This window comes from Macaca nemestrina, unplaced genomic scaffold (assembly GCF_043159975.1).
Source record: "Macaca nemestrina isolate mMacNem1 unplaced genomic scaffold, mMacNem.hap1 Scaffold_98, whole genome shotgun sequence".
Classification (NCBI taxonomy): domain Eukaryota; kingdom Metazoa; phylum Chordata; class Mammalia; order Primates; family Cercopithecidae; genus Macaca; species Macaca nemestrina.
The window spans coordinates 128,025-143,232 of NW_027257889.1; the positions used below are offsets into that span (position 1 = coordinate 128,025).

The 15,208-nt window shown below is 43.3% G+C and overlaps 1 long non-coding RNA gene across 3 annotated transcripts in view; it reads right to left on the reverse strand.

Moving 5' to 3' along the window:
• The window catches only part of LOC139361720 (uncharacterized), a 79,600-nt gene extending 66,412 nt beyond the window's left edge, over positions 1-13,188 (reverse strand). For 2 of the 3 annotated variants that reach the window (XR_011619300.1, XR_011619302.1), the window contains exons 1-2: positions 12,681-12,802; positions 6,871-7,044 (exon numbers count right to left, since the gene is read on the reverse strand). This is a non-coding gene — a long non-coding RNA (uncharacterized lncRNA). Of the gene's footprint in view, positions 1-6,870; positions 7,045-12,680; positions 12,803-13,138 lie in introns of those variants that run through there. The other variant, XR_011619301.1, reaches the window with a different exon arrangement.
• Positions 13,189-15,208: the final 2,020 nt, after the last annotated feature.

Sequence of the window (15,208 nt, forward strand, 5' to 3'; positions counted from 1 at the left end):
TTAGCAAACAACACACCAGGAGATTATATCCCATGCCTGGCTCGGAGGGTCCCAAGCCCACAGAGCCTCTGTCATTGCTAGCACAGCAGTCTGAGATCTAACTGCAAGGCGGCAGTGAGGCTGGGGGAGGGGTGCCCACCATTGCTGAGGCTTAAGTAGGTAAACAAAGCAGTCAGGAAGCTCGAACTGGGTGGAGCCCACTGCAGCTCAAGGAGGCCTGCCTGTCTCTGTAGACTCCACCTCTGGGGACAGGGCATAGCTAAACAAAAAGCAGCAGAAACCTCTGCAGATGTAAATGTCCCTGTCTGACAGCTTCGAAGAGAGTAGTGATTCTCCCAACATGGAGGTTGGGATCTGAGAACTGACAGACTACCTGCTCAAGTGGGTTCCTGACCCCCGAGTAGCCTAACTGGAGAGCCTAACTGGGAGTAGCCTACCGGAGTGGACCTCAAGCAAACTCCAACAGACCTGAAGCTGAGGGTCCTGACTGTTAGAAGGAAAACTAACAAACAGAAAGGACATCCACACCAAAACCTCATCCATACATCAACATCATCAAAGACCAAAGGTAGATAAAACCACAAAGAGGGGGAAAAAGCAGTGCAGAAAAGCTCAAAATTCAAAAAATCAGAGCACCTCTCCCCATCCAAAGGAATGCAGCTCCTCACCAGCAACAGAACAAAGCTGGATGGAGAATGACTTTGACAAGTTGAGAGAGGAAGGCTTCAGTTGATCAAACTTCTCAGAACTAAAGGAAGAACTATGAACCCAGCACAAAGAAACTAACAACCTTGAAAAAAGATTTGACGAATGGGTAACTAGAATAACCAATGCAGATAAGTCCATAAATGACGTGATAGAGATGAAAACCATGACACAGGAACTACATGACAAATGCACAAGCTTCAGCAACCGACTTGATCAACTGGAAGAAAGAGTATCAGAGATTGAAGATCAAATGAAGCAAGAAGAGAAATTTAAAGAAGAAAGAGTAAAAAGAAATGAACAAAGCCTCCAAGAAATATGGGATTATGTGAAAAGACCAAATCTACATCTGATTGGTGTACCTGAAAGTGATGGGGAGAATGGAACAAAGTTGGAAAATGCTCTGCAGGATATCATCCAGGAGAACTTCCCTAACCCAGCAAGGCAGGCCAACATTCAAATTCGGGAAATACAGAGGATGCCACAAAGATACTCCTCAAGAAGAGCAACTCCAAAACACATAATTGTCAGATTCACCAAAGTTGAAAAGAAGGAAAAAATGTTAAGGGCAGCCAGAGAGAAAGGTTACATTACCCACAAAGGGAAGCCCATCAAACTAACAGCAGATATCTTGGCAGAAACTCTACAAGCCAGAAGAGAGTGGGGGCTGATTGTCAACATTCTTTAAGAATTTTCAAACCAGAATTTCATATCCAGTCAATTAAGTTTCATAAGTGAAGGAGAAATAAAATCCTTTACAGACAAGCAAATGCTGAGAGATTCTGACACCACCAGGCCTGCCCTACAAGGGTTCCTGAAGGAAGTACTAAACATGGAAAGGAACAAACAGTACTAGCCATTGCAAAAAGATGCCAACATGTAAAGACCATCGATGCTAGGAAGAAACTGCATCAACTAATGAGCAAAATAACCAACTAACATCATAATGACAGGATCAAGTTCACACATAACAATATTAACTTTAAATGTAAATGGGTTAAATGCTCCAATTAAAAGACACAGACTGGCAAGTTGTATAAAGAGTCAAGACCCATCGATTTGCTGTATTCAGGAGACCCATCTCACGTGCAGAGACACACATAGGCTCAAAATAAAGGGATGGAAGAAGATCTACCAAGCAAATGGAAAACAAAAAAAATGGCAGGGGTTACAATCCTAGTCTCTGATAATACAGACATTAAACCAAAAAGATCAAAAGAGACAAAGAAGGTCATTACATAATGATAAAAGGATCAATTCAACAAGAAGAGTTAACTATCCTAAATATATATGCACCCAATACACGAGCATCCAGATTCATAAAACAAGGCCTTAGAGACTTACAAAGAGAGTTAGACTCCCACACAATAATAGTGGGAGAATTCAACACCCCACTGTCAACATTGGACAGATCAACGAGACAGAAAGTTAATAAGGATATCCAGGAATTGAACTCAACTCTGCACCAAGCGGACCTAATAGACGTCTACAGAACTCTCCAACCCAAATCAACAGAACACACATTCTTCTCAGCACCACATTGTACTTATTCCAAAATTGACCACATAGTTCAAAGTAAAGCACCCTTCAGCAAGTGTAAAAGAACAGAAATTATAACAAACTGTCTCTCAGACCACAGTGCAATCAAACAAGAATTCAGGATTAAGAAACTCAATCAAAGTCACTCAACTACATGGAAAATGAACAACTTGTTCTTGAATGACTACTGGGTACATAACGAAATGAAGGCAGAAATAAAGATGTTCTTTGAAACCAATGAGAACAAAGATACATCATACCAGAATCTCTGGACACATTTAAAGCAGTGTGTAGAGGGAAATTTATAGCACTAAATTCTCACAAGAGAAAGCAGGAAAGATCTAAAATTGACACCCTAACATCACAATTAAAAGAACTAGAGAAGCAAGAGCAAACACATTCAAAAGCTAGCAGAAGGCAAGAAATAACTAGGATCAGAGCAGAACTGAAGGAGACAGAGACACAAAAAACCCTTCAAAAAATCAATGAATCCAGAAGCTAGTTTTTTGAAAAGATCAACAAAATTGATAGACCGCTAGCAAGACTAATAAAGAAGAAAAGAGAGAAGAATCAAATAGATGCAATAAAAAATGATAAAGGGGATATCACCACCGACCCCACAGAAATACAAACTACCATCAGAGAATACTATAAAAACCTCTACGCAAATAAACTAGAAAACTTAGAAGAAATGGATACATTCCTGGACACATACACTCTGCCAAGACTAAACCAGGAAGAAGTTGAATCCCTGAAGAGACCAATAGCAGGCTCTGAAATTGAGGTTATAATTAATAGCCTACTACCCAAAAAAAGTCCAGGACCAGAAAGATTCATAGCTGAATTCTACCAGAGGTACAAAGAGGAGCTGGTACCATTCCTTCTGAAACTATTCCAATCAATAGAAAAAGAGGGAATCCTCTCTAACTCATTTTATGAGGCCAGTATCATCCTGATACCAAAGCCTGGCAGAGACACACCAAAGCAAGAGAATTTTAGACCAATATGCCTGATGAACATTGACACAAAAATCCTCAATAAAATACTGGCTAACCGAATCCAGCAGCACATCCAAAAGCTTATCCACCATGATCAAGTGGGCTTCATCCCTGGGATGCAAGGCTGGTACAACATATTCGAATCAATAAACGTAATCCAACATATAAACAGAACCAAAGACAAAAACCACATGATTATCTCAATAGATGCAGAAAAGGCTTTTGACAAAATTAAACAACCCTTCATGCTAAAAACTCTCAATAAATTCAGTATTGATGGAACGTATCTCAAAATAATAAGAGCTATTCATGACAAACCCACAGCCAGTATCATACTGAATGGGCAGAAACTGGAAGCATTCCCCTTAAAAACTGGCCCAAGACAGGGATGCCCTCTCTCACCATTCCTATTCAACATAGTGTTGGAAGTTCTGGCCATGGCAATCAGGCAAGAGAAAGAAATAAAGAGTATTTGATTAGGAAAAGAAGAAGTCAAACTGTCCCTGTTTGCAGATAACATGCTTCTCTATTTAGAAAACCCCATCGTCTCAGCCCAAAATCTCCTCAAACTGATAAGCAACTTTAGCAAAGTCTCAGGATACAAAATTAATGTGCAAAAATCACAAGCATTCTTATACACCAATAACACACAAACAGAGAGCCAAATCATGAATGAACTCCCATTAACAATTGCCTCAAAGAGAATAAAATACCCAGGAATCCAACTTACAACACATGTGAAGGACCTCTTCAAGGAGAACTACAAACCACTGCTCAATGAAATAAAGGAGGACACAAACAAATGGAAGAACATTCCATGCTCATGAACAGAAAGAATCAATATTGTGAAAATGGCCATACTGCCCAAGGTAATTTATAGATTCAATGCCATCCCCATTAAGCTACCAATGACTTCCTTTACAGAATTGGAAAAAAAACCACTTTAAAGTTCATACGGAACCAAAAAAGAGCCCGCATTGTCAAGACAATCCTAAGTCAAAAGAACAAAGCTGGAGGCATCACACTACCTGACTTAAAACTATACAGCAAGGCTACAGTAACCAAAACAGCATGGTACTGTTATGAAAACAGAGCTATAGACCAATGGAACAGAACAGAGCCTTCAGAAATAATACCACACTTCTACAACCATCTGATCTTTGACAAACCTGACAAAAATAAGAAATGGGGAAAGTATTCCCTATTTAATAAATGCTGCTGGGAAAACTGGCTAGCCATAAATAAAAAGCTGAAACTGGATCCTTTCCTTACTCCTTACACAAAAATTAATTCAAGAGGGATTAGAGACTTAAATGTTAGACCTAAAACCATAAAAACCCTAGAAGAAAACCTAGGCAATACCATTCAGGACATAGGCATGGGCAAGGACTTCATGTCTACAACACCAAAAGCAATGGCAACAAAAGCCAAAATAGACAAATGGGATCTAATTAAACTAAAGAGCTTCTGCACAGCAAAAGAAACTACCATCAGAGTGAACAGGCAACCTACAGATAATATCCAGAACCTACAAAGAACTCAAACAAATTTACAAGAAAAAAACAAACAACCCCATCCAAAAGTGGGCAAAGGATAAGAATGGACACTTCTCAAAAGAAGACATTTATGCAGCCAACAGACACATGAAAAAATGCTCATCATCACTAGCCATCAGAGAAATGCAAATCAAAACCACAATAAGATACCACCTCACACCAGTTAGAATGGCAATCATTAAAAAGTCAGGAAACAACAGGTGCTGGAGAGGATGTGGAGAAATAGGAACACTTTTACACTGTTGGTGGGACTGTAAACTAGTTCAACCACTGTGGAAGACAGTGTGGCGATTCTTCAAGGATGCAGAACTTGAAATACCATTTGACCCAGCCATCCTATTACTGGGTATATCCCTAAAGGATTATAAATCATGCTGCTATAAAGACACATGTTCATGTATGTTTACTGCAGCACTATTCACAATAGCAAAGACTTGGAACCAACCCAAATGTCCATAATGACAGACTGGATTAAGAAAATGTGGCACATATACACCATGCAATACTATGCAGCCATAAAAAAGGATGAATTTGAGTCCTTGGTAGGGACATGGATGTAGCTGGAAACCATCATTCTCAGCAAACTATCACAAGAACAAAAAACCAAACACCGCATGTTCTCACTCATAGGTGGTAACTGAACAATGAGATCACTTGGACACAGTAAGGGGAACATCACACACTGGGGCCTGACGTAGGGTGGGGGGAGGGGGAAGGTATAGCATTAGGAGGTATACCTAATGCAAATGCCAAGTTAATGGGTGCATCACACCAACATGGCACATGTATACATAGGTAACAAACCTACACATTGTGCACATGTGCCCTAGAACACAAAGTATAATAAAAAAAATCATATCAAGTGTGAAATAAAGAAAACTATATAGAGAGAGGGAGAACTGAATCTATAAATATGCATATTTGTGTACATACATCCATATACATACATATGTGTGTGCATGCAGTAATTTTATTCTCCTAAAGCAATGCCTCTGCCTTCCACCCCCACTGTACATGTCCTAGTCCTGTGATGTCCCTAGAACTGAGCACCTGATTTCCTTCTCTGCCTCCCACATGAACAGGGAATAGAAATGGAAACTACACTCTGTGGTTACTGTTGTGAAAATCCATGTCCCTCACAGGCTAGTTTGGCATCTTACATTCCAGTTCCCATTGTAAAAAAAAGCAAGCAACAAACAAAAACTACAAAAGAAAAAATGAAATATTTGAAAGTCTACAGCCACAGAGGTTCCGGATTCACCCACCACCCACAGTGACCTCCGCCGCCCTCCAGACCTGAGGGCAGTTGTGCCTGAACAGCCTGCCTCTTCACCATCCATGAAAAGAGGTGACCTTAAACTTCAATAGATTTTACTCTGTTCAAAAGGAAGCAGGTCAACATTCAAAGTCAGTGGTCTGGCAACTCTCAACTTTGGCCAGAAAGTATTGGAAACATTTAACGTGCAGTGGATGAAGCAGCCTGGCCCCACTGCACACAACACACTCGTGGGGACTCAAAGGAGGATACTCAAGATCCGCTGGGTGGAAGTGAGGACAGACCCAGAAACACAGGGGGTAGGGGGGTCAAACCAGGAAGGCTCAGGCCCTGACCTCCTCCTAGGCCCTGCCCCTCCAGAACTTGCAGTTTTTTCTGACCCAGAAGTGGATTTCACTGATGGAAAAGAAGTTCAGTTTTTCTGGTCCAGCCCAGTAAGCTGCTCCCGTCGCCCAGCCTTCCACACCCCTGCAGACGTCACAATGCCTACTCCCACTAACCCCACAAGGGAGCTGTGCATCGCCTAGAGACGGTCCTTGGCCTGCAACCCCACGATGGGGTCCAGGGTCTGTGTCCATTTCCGGTTAAAATTGCTCTAAGGCTGGTCGCTGTCTTGGCCTTCCCTGTTTCCTCTCTGTTTACTTCTCCCCTCCTCACCCCATATGAAGCTTTTACTCAGGAGATGGATTATCGCCCCTCTTCGAATATCAAGGACACCACCACGACACCGCACTGTCTCCTTGACCCTGGGATTCTGCAGACCTCAGTCTTCCTCTGAGGTCCCCTCACTCCCTACCTCATTTTTTCCATCCTTCTGGGGCCTGGGTCTGCTATACCTCAGGCTTCCTCTTCACAGTCACAGACGGAAGGAGCCCCCTTCATCCTTGGGCTCTGGCCACAGTTCACCTGCTGCAGGACACTCAGTGGCTTTCAGTAGTTCATCCAGACATCCAGATGGAAGTGGGATTTCCTGGAAGAAAAGCAGGACCCCAGAATTACACTGAATTCTAACACAAGAGCCCAGAGTCCCCTTCTGCATGGGACATTAAGCTGCAAACACTACATAGGCACCTAATGCTCAGCTGCCCTTTTAACATCTGGTCCAGTTGTGTCCCTCCTCCTTGGAATATCTCAGAAAATATATCTCCACATAGAGTTGTTTAAACGCATCATCCTATGTGATTCCAGACCATCGGAGGTACAATGGGCCCTCACCAGAACTTCCACTCTGCTTGGAAGACTTAGAAAATCCTAGGGCTGCTCAGAGGGTCAGATTCCCATTTCTGGGTTTCAGAAAAACTTCAGTCTTCCCCGGACAAGTGAGGAGACAGAAAATGTCTAGTCTCTGGCACATCTTTTGCAAGCAATGGCGGCTCCCAGGAATCAAACCTATCAATGAATATATTTTTGAGACTCTGGTCAAAAGAAGAGTCATTCTGCAATTTCAGGTAGGATGGAATGGTTTTGTGGCTCCTGAGGTGATTGTGAAAAGATCTGGACCCTCACAAGAACCATGGAGGACATTTCTGACATTTCCAGACCAGGAGGAGTGACTGATGGACCTCCAGTGTTACTAGGAAAACTTTTTGTTGGACAGCTTTGCTTTGGCTTTCAGGCCTTCACATAGGTTGCTTAGATCATGGAAGTGCTTCTGCATTTCTGCATAGGCTCAGGATGCCTTCTCAAGTCGTCCCTGCAATTATGAGACAGTTTCTGTCTCCAGAGGTCACTTAGAATAACACAAGAGGCTTCACCTTCAAAGGGACACCAGACAATATAGCCACAGTTCAGCCAAGATTATCTGTGTTTACATACCTGTAAAGTAACACTCCTAGTTACCTCCATTAACGTGGACATCTTTCATGAATAGAGAAACTCTAGTGATTGTTATATAACAGCTGCCACAAAAATTAACCAATAAAAATAAATGATAAATGAAAAATATTTAATAATTATGATAGTGAACGCAATGACCTAAATAGTAAGAATTTTAATACTGGTGACAATATGAACATAAGGATACAAAAATCAATGTGGAGATTCTCCTAAATATATGAAAAGTTCACAAATTTGGTCCTCCTTGTGTAATTCGGAGTCAGGGTCAAAGAATTTCACTATGAAATGTGTTCCATGACGGCAAACATGAGAAACAGGTGAAAGGAAAGCAAGCCACAGGAGAGCATGGGCTAATAGGACCACTTGTGTGCAAACCTCTCTAGTCAAGGACTACCAGCCAGAGGTGAAGAGAGTTTGGCTTGTGTCTTGCCTACCACTGGGCACACAAAAGCTTTCAGTAGTGCAACCAGATGGCTGGTTTGGCCTGGCTCCCTGCAAAGAAGACATGTATCTCATCCCCACCAGCCCATCAGTCCTGGAACTCAGAATCCTACATGCATTAAACATGAAGCTCCAACTCCATAGCTGACTTCACCTCCTTACTGTCCTTCTGCCATCTGGTGTTTCAGGTGCTCTCCAGATCTGGACTTCGTGGCTCCCCTACCTTTATCAAGTGAAGTCAGGATGTATCATTCTCAGAGTTCTCCTGCCAGTCCAATTTGAAACTCACCAATACAGGCATACCCTGGATGGACTTCCTTGGAATATTTAGAAAACAATGAGCTTGCTCGGGGGTGGTGTGAGCTCTAGGAGTAGAGTTACAGTTTCCCATGGAAACCTGAGAGGACTTAGAATAGTCCCAGAGGCCTAAGCAGTCCAATCTGCCCTGGAAACATCAGGAATGATATACTTGGTCTTCCTGAGGCTCCAAACTTTTTCTAAATAAACTCAGAGGTTACAGAACCATTTTTCTCTCAGGAACTGAAGTGGAGTTATTTGCCTTCTGCCAGCATCTCACTTTTTTTATTATCTAAGTTAGCTTTTGAACCCAGAAGTAGATATTCCTTGTATTTGATTTACACAGGGAGCTTCCTAGAATGCCCATGCGTCTGGATACTTTCTGCATTCACTCAGGTATTCACAAAATGCTGCAGTTCTGCTGAAAATCTATGAGATGATCATTTGATCACCCGAGCAACTTTAGAATGTGTCTTCTATGGAAGCCCTGGAGCCTCCCTTCTGGTATTTCATCCATTGCTGGTACTGAGTACCCAGGGTGAAACCCTCCATCAGACATTGTCAGTAATTCCAGTATGGGGATGGCACTTACGTGATGGGGCTCAAGAATCAGATGGTAGAAGACCAGCCAGGAGGTGAAGTCTCAGTAGGCTTGGGGGCTTAATGTTCGATGCACACCAGACTTCTGAGACTCAGGAAGCGGGTGTGGATCTGTCTGCCCAGTGCTTCTCATCTACAGCCTGGACCAGCCATTTCTTGGGGCGAACTACTGAAAGTTTTTGTATGACCTGTGTCAGGCAGGACTCTGGCCAGACCCTTTTCCATAGTCCATTTGTAATGTATTTCCACGTGGCACAGGCATCTCCACTTTTGCCCAAGCCCTCGTGTGGCTCAGAATTATTCTCCCTACTGCCACTCTTCTTTGCCATTACAGAAGATATTTCAAGATGCAGCCCCAAGCCTCTCCCTGTAATCAATAACATGAGGGCTCATATGGGAACAATGCCACAGGCTTACAGGAATATGCTCTTAAATATCTGCTTTTTTATTATTCTCTTCATTAAAATGACATTTATATCACACCATTGTGATTGCTATTAATATTATTATGTGGGTACAGTTCTTTATCATGGATAGATTTGTGGTAGTTATTAGGCAATGTTGAATAATTTTGTTTATGTTCTGAAGACTGTTGAATTTGCTGAAGATGATTAAAAGACAACCTGAAAACATACATACCACAGCAACCCCAAGACTCCTACTGTACCAGCTGGTGTCCTGTAGAAGAATGGGCTTCCTGACTTATTCTTTTCTTTTTCGGGCAAGTACCTATTCATACCAGCATAGGAGATGGATGAAGTGCACCCTGGTCTTGCCATGGGCTCAGAAAGAATTCATACATATGCTTTATGTGCTAGGAACTCTATGTGTAGGCCTGTGAGCCCTAGAATGCACTTTCTTTCACCAACTAGTCCACCTAAAAGTTTTCTAAGTCAAATTCCCCCTCCATGCTTGGATAGGTCATGAATGGCTTTCTGTTACTCACCTAAGATGAAGGGATACCGCTAAATCAGGTTTGTGGCCAAGAAACTTTTACCTGGAGTGGCAGGAGAGGGACTACCTGTTCACCAGAGTCTCTGCAACATTTTCTTTTTCTTCTTCTTCTTCTTTTTTTTTTTTTTTTTGCGATAGAGTCTCACACTGTCGCCCAGGCTGGAGTCCAGTGGCACAATCTTGGCTCACTGCAACCTCCGACTCCCAGGTTCAAGCGATTCTCCCGCCTCAGCCTCCTGAGTAGCTGGGTTACAGGTGCATGCCACCACGCCTGCCTAATTTTTGAATTTTTAGTAGAGACAGGGTTTCAGGTTGGTCTCAAACTCCTGACCTCGAAATCTGCCCGCCTCGGCCTGCCAAAGTGCTGGTATTACAGGCATGAGCCACCGCGCCCAGCCTCTGCAACATTTTCTAAGTCAGTACAGTAGTTCTTTGAGCCACTTTTTCAGTCAAAGAACTTGTGAAAAAGTCCTCCAAGAACTTGTGACCTTCTGGAAATTGTCAAAATCTCTACAGGTGTCCAGAGTCATTCAGAGCTGTATTGCAAACCACTGACTGGGTTCCACCATTAGTAAAGCAAATGCAAAATATGCCATGCCCACCAAAAAGAACCCAGAAGCCATGGTATTTAGCTCTTTCCATCTTTCTTGCCTCCTGCAGGTGGGAGAGTACTGAGTATGATGCCCTCCTACAGCCTCTGGAGGACATGCCAGTGCCTAGAGGTACCAGTAGAGAGGGACCATGAAAGAGCAGATGACAGTCAGGTGGCTGGGAATGACATTGTCCTGGGGTTTTTTGCTTGTCATGAACTCTGCCGCTGGGCAAATGTACGGGTCTGGACATGTATCTTCTCTGGATCCCTGCCCCATCAGCCAGCTATCTTATCTCCTGAAAGCTGGTAGGAGTTGGTCAGCATGGTGTTGCAGGACCAGGGTTATATTAACATTCCCTCTTAGGCTGAAACAGCAGAAGTTAACACAGGAGTCCCCAGGTGTGCACATGCCAACCTCCAGATTGTTTTTCTTCTCGTTCTAGATGTTCATCCTTGCTTTCTGGGACTTGAAATAACCCTACACCACCAAATATTTATGCCTATTATCCACTTAGGGAAAACTTGTATGTCCCAAGTCCATAGGGTTAGTATTATTATCAGTATTATAACCACTAGTACTAGTATCATGATGATCATCATTCCTGTTAATATTCATCAATATTTTTATTGGTACCATTGTTAGTATGGATTTTTCATTATTGTACAGCAAGAAATATAGTTTATCCATTCACAAATGGTGTTCAGTTACTAAAGATGACCACAAGGCATGCTCTGCAGACATATACACACACAGCTGTCCTGGAGACCCAGCTTTGCCACCAATTGCTCTTTTATAAGATGAGCTCCCCCAATACCCACCAGTTTTTCAGGACTCGACCTGAGCTGGTTGGGCTAGACCTGGAAAAGTTTCCTATTCTCAGCTGTACCTGGAAAAATTTTAAAGACTCTTCCAAGGCCCAGTAATAGCTTTTGGCAGCTTCCAAGACCAGAGAGGGTTTCTTGGCCATTCAGAGCCATTCAAATATTCTAAGTAAACTCAAGGAACCAGAAACCCCACTTGCAGTCATGAAATACCAGTGAATGGCTTCTGTGACTCTCTTCAAGTTTTTCAAAGATAACTGCCTGGAAAGGCTGGCCAGGAAGTCACCCAAGCCCATCCCTCTGCAGGATGTTCTATGTCAGCCAGGGACCCAGTGAATTGCCATTGAACAGAAGGGAGGAACAGAGACAGCATGCCTGAGCTTCTGGAAACATTCTAAGTGCCCTTGTTGGCCCAGAAAAGACTGGTGCTGCCATACGAGGCACAGATATGGCAACCTAGCCACTGTAGGACCCACACAAGATTTAAAGGCTCCCAGGAAGTCCAGGAAGGGCAAACATGGCCTTTTAGAGCCATCAGATTTTATTCTAAGTCTACGTGGGAGACAGTGCACTGGCTTCATAAAAACACCAGTGGAGGTGATATCACTTGCCCCAGTATCCGGTCTTTTCCACCTCATCTCAGAGCCAGGCAGCCACCATTTCCCAAAGCTGCTGTGCAATGAAAGGGGAATATTCTAGGTGCTCTCCTGTGCCCACGAAATTCTGTGGCTGCACTAAAGGCAGGGGTTGTCCTCCGGAATGCTCTTCAGGAATCTGACAACACTAGTCAAGATTAGAGAAGTTCAATTCAACGTCATACAAAACCAATCACAAAAAAAAAAAAAAAAAAAAAAAAAAAAAGCATAGTGAGACAAAATGATGAACACACCTGCTAATAATCATGAATGACAATAACAACAATGATGATCTTAGTGATAATGCCACCAACACTGTTAATGGAAAATAACAATAAACCTGAGGTAATGGGTGTTAGGGTCCCGATTCACTGATGTGAAGGATGGCGCCAATTTCTGGCCTTCCAGAAATAAAGGAAAAGTAAACACCTGAAGGAGGAGGAGGTGAACCTGGAGCTCCCGCCGGCCTCTGGGCGCTCCTTGGTGGAAGGAGAGGGACTTGGTCCTGAGCCTGCCCAGGATCCACCCGCACCAGAACTCGGGAGTCCCAGTCTCTGGATGGGCTCAGTCCCACCCAGGCCAGACGCCCCGGAGCCCCGGAGCCCGGGTCCTCCAGCCCTCGCTGCCGCCGCTCCTCGCGGAGCCCGGGCCCCCCGCGCCACCTCAACCTCAGCGCGGCTCTGCGAGGGCAGCGCCAAGGATGCTCCGGGCCCAGCGGGGGCATCCTGCCCCAACGGGATACTGACGCCCTGAGGGCGCGGAACAGCGCGGCCTGTGCAGGGCCCGCCATCTTGGGCCTTGCAAAAAGAGCTGCCTCTTCAACGCCCCCACCCGGAACCTCCCCAGAGGCCCCAGCCCCAAAGCCAGGGCGGCGGCGCATTCCTCACCCTGGGTAAAGAAAACTCAGGTCCTTCCTGGAGACCCGGCTCGCCGCGGCCAGCAGACCGCGCATGCGCCCTGCATGGCCGGACCGATGGGTTTCATTGCCCTTTGCCGGCCATGAGGTGGCAGCACAGGACGTTTGGCCTTTACTGCTTAGCGGTGGACCTGAGTCTGAATCAATGAAATTCAGGTATGGATTATTCAGTACCTTTCTTTTGGAAGATCAAATGGAAATTGAGTACGATATCTTGTGCTTTAATTAAAGAAGATGGGAATAAAGAAACAAATTCGAAAGTTAGTATACAAAAGTCGATTGATTCCCTCTATGTGAAGGGAAGAAGAGCTTGAATAAGAGAAGCATTCTGTGTTATGCTTTAATGCTGGAGAATTGCCACCATGCATTTGTCAAATCCCGTAGAATTTCACAGCACAAATAGTACATCTTAATGTGGTTCAGGACTACATAGAATGTCAGCCACAGTTTGAGGGTAAATTACTTATTTAATTAAATAGATTAAACAATAAATAATGTTATGAGCTCTACCTGGACACGATCCTTGCCTCTCCAACCAGTTTGCCAAGGGCTCGAATTTCTTGCTCGTTATCCTCACACTTGACATAAACCCTGGCTGCTGAGTAAAATCAATCACTTGTGGAGATTTTTAAATATAATGATGTGTCAATTTCAACCATGGATAAGGCCATTTAGCCTTAGTAAGGCCTATCGTATTAAGATTGTGCCTGTTTTGCAAGATTTCAAGTCATCATCCCACTTATTATTCAGGAAACGTTTTCTCTTGAGTTTTAGGTTCAGTACTGAGGCTCCTTGATGGACAATACATTTTCCAATTCTGAGGACAAGGCAGAGGAGGCCCCGTCTGTGAGAACTTTCATTTTGCTTCTTCAAATATAGGAAAGGCTTGCATGGTGGCTGACAGGTTCGGCTGTTTTAGCATGCCGGTGTTTTACCTTCTGGACAGAAGTAAAAGGAACACAGCTGTGTCTGTCTCTGTGTAATAACTCAGGACTTACCTGAGTAAACTCTGGGGTGTCATGAGATGAACTGCTACCTCCACTTAGAGAGGCTTCAGGGACAAAATTTCAAGAGATTTCTGAGGGATAGAAGAGCAGGGCTGCCTTATTCTCTGATCCCAGGTAACTACTCAGAGACAGAGGCAAAGGCTGGGGACACCCAAATGCATATACTAGGTGTCTTTGATCCAGCCTCCGTTTCCTTGCTAAATCTATGCAATGACACACTGAGAAATCTGGCGAGTGGGGCTGAAGATCCCTGATGTGTCAGTTCGAGGGTTGGATGGAAACAAGTGGTTTTAGTGGACATGGAAGTAAAGGGAGGTGAGCTGTGAGGAAAGAGCCGTTGAAGACTGGGGAGACTCAGAAGTTGGGGTAGAATCTCGACCCATAATCCGAGGAGTGCAGATGCAAATCAATTTGTTAGGGCTGCATAAATGAAAGAAGGACTTTACCAACACACTAAGTTTTTCCAACAACCGATTGTATTCTTTGAATATTTGTAAGTATTGATATTTTGGAAATGTTTAATGAGATTTCATATATAATTCTGCATTCAATTTATGCCCAGGTCACTTTGCTATTATACGTTTATGTGCTGCATTTTTATGAATAGACATTTTCTCAAATTTCTGAATTATTTTGCCAAACTATGTGTTAAGAGTTTTTTCTAGAGGTCCACCTTCTTGACTCACTTTTCTGATGAGAAACTTATCAGGTTTCTCCATGGTGATTTTCAATTTTAATAGCTCCTCAATGTGAGAAACTTAATGTTAACTAAGAAATGAATTACCACTAAAGAATCTTCTCCTTTCAAGATGCTAACCGTGTTTTGTCCAGTGTGAAATCTCACATGTGCCACAAGCGTTACTCTGTGAAGAAAGGATTTCTCTTGATTTTTCAAGGCATAACTTCTCCAGTAAGAAGTGTTTGGTATTCCAAGAGAATTCATTGCCCTTGGAAAGACTTTCCCTTCTTATTTAGCTTATAAAGGATTTCCTCTCTTATTTTCCATTTTAGCAGCATTTTATCACTGTGTTTTC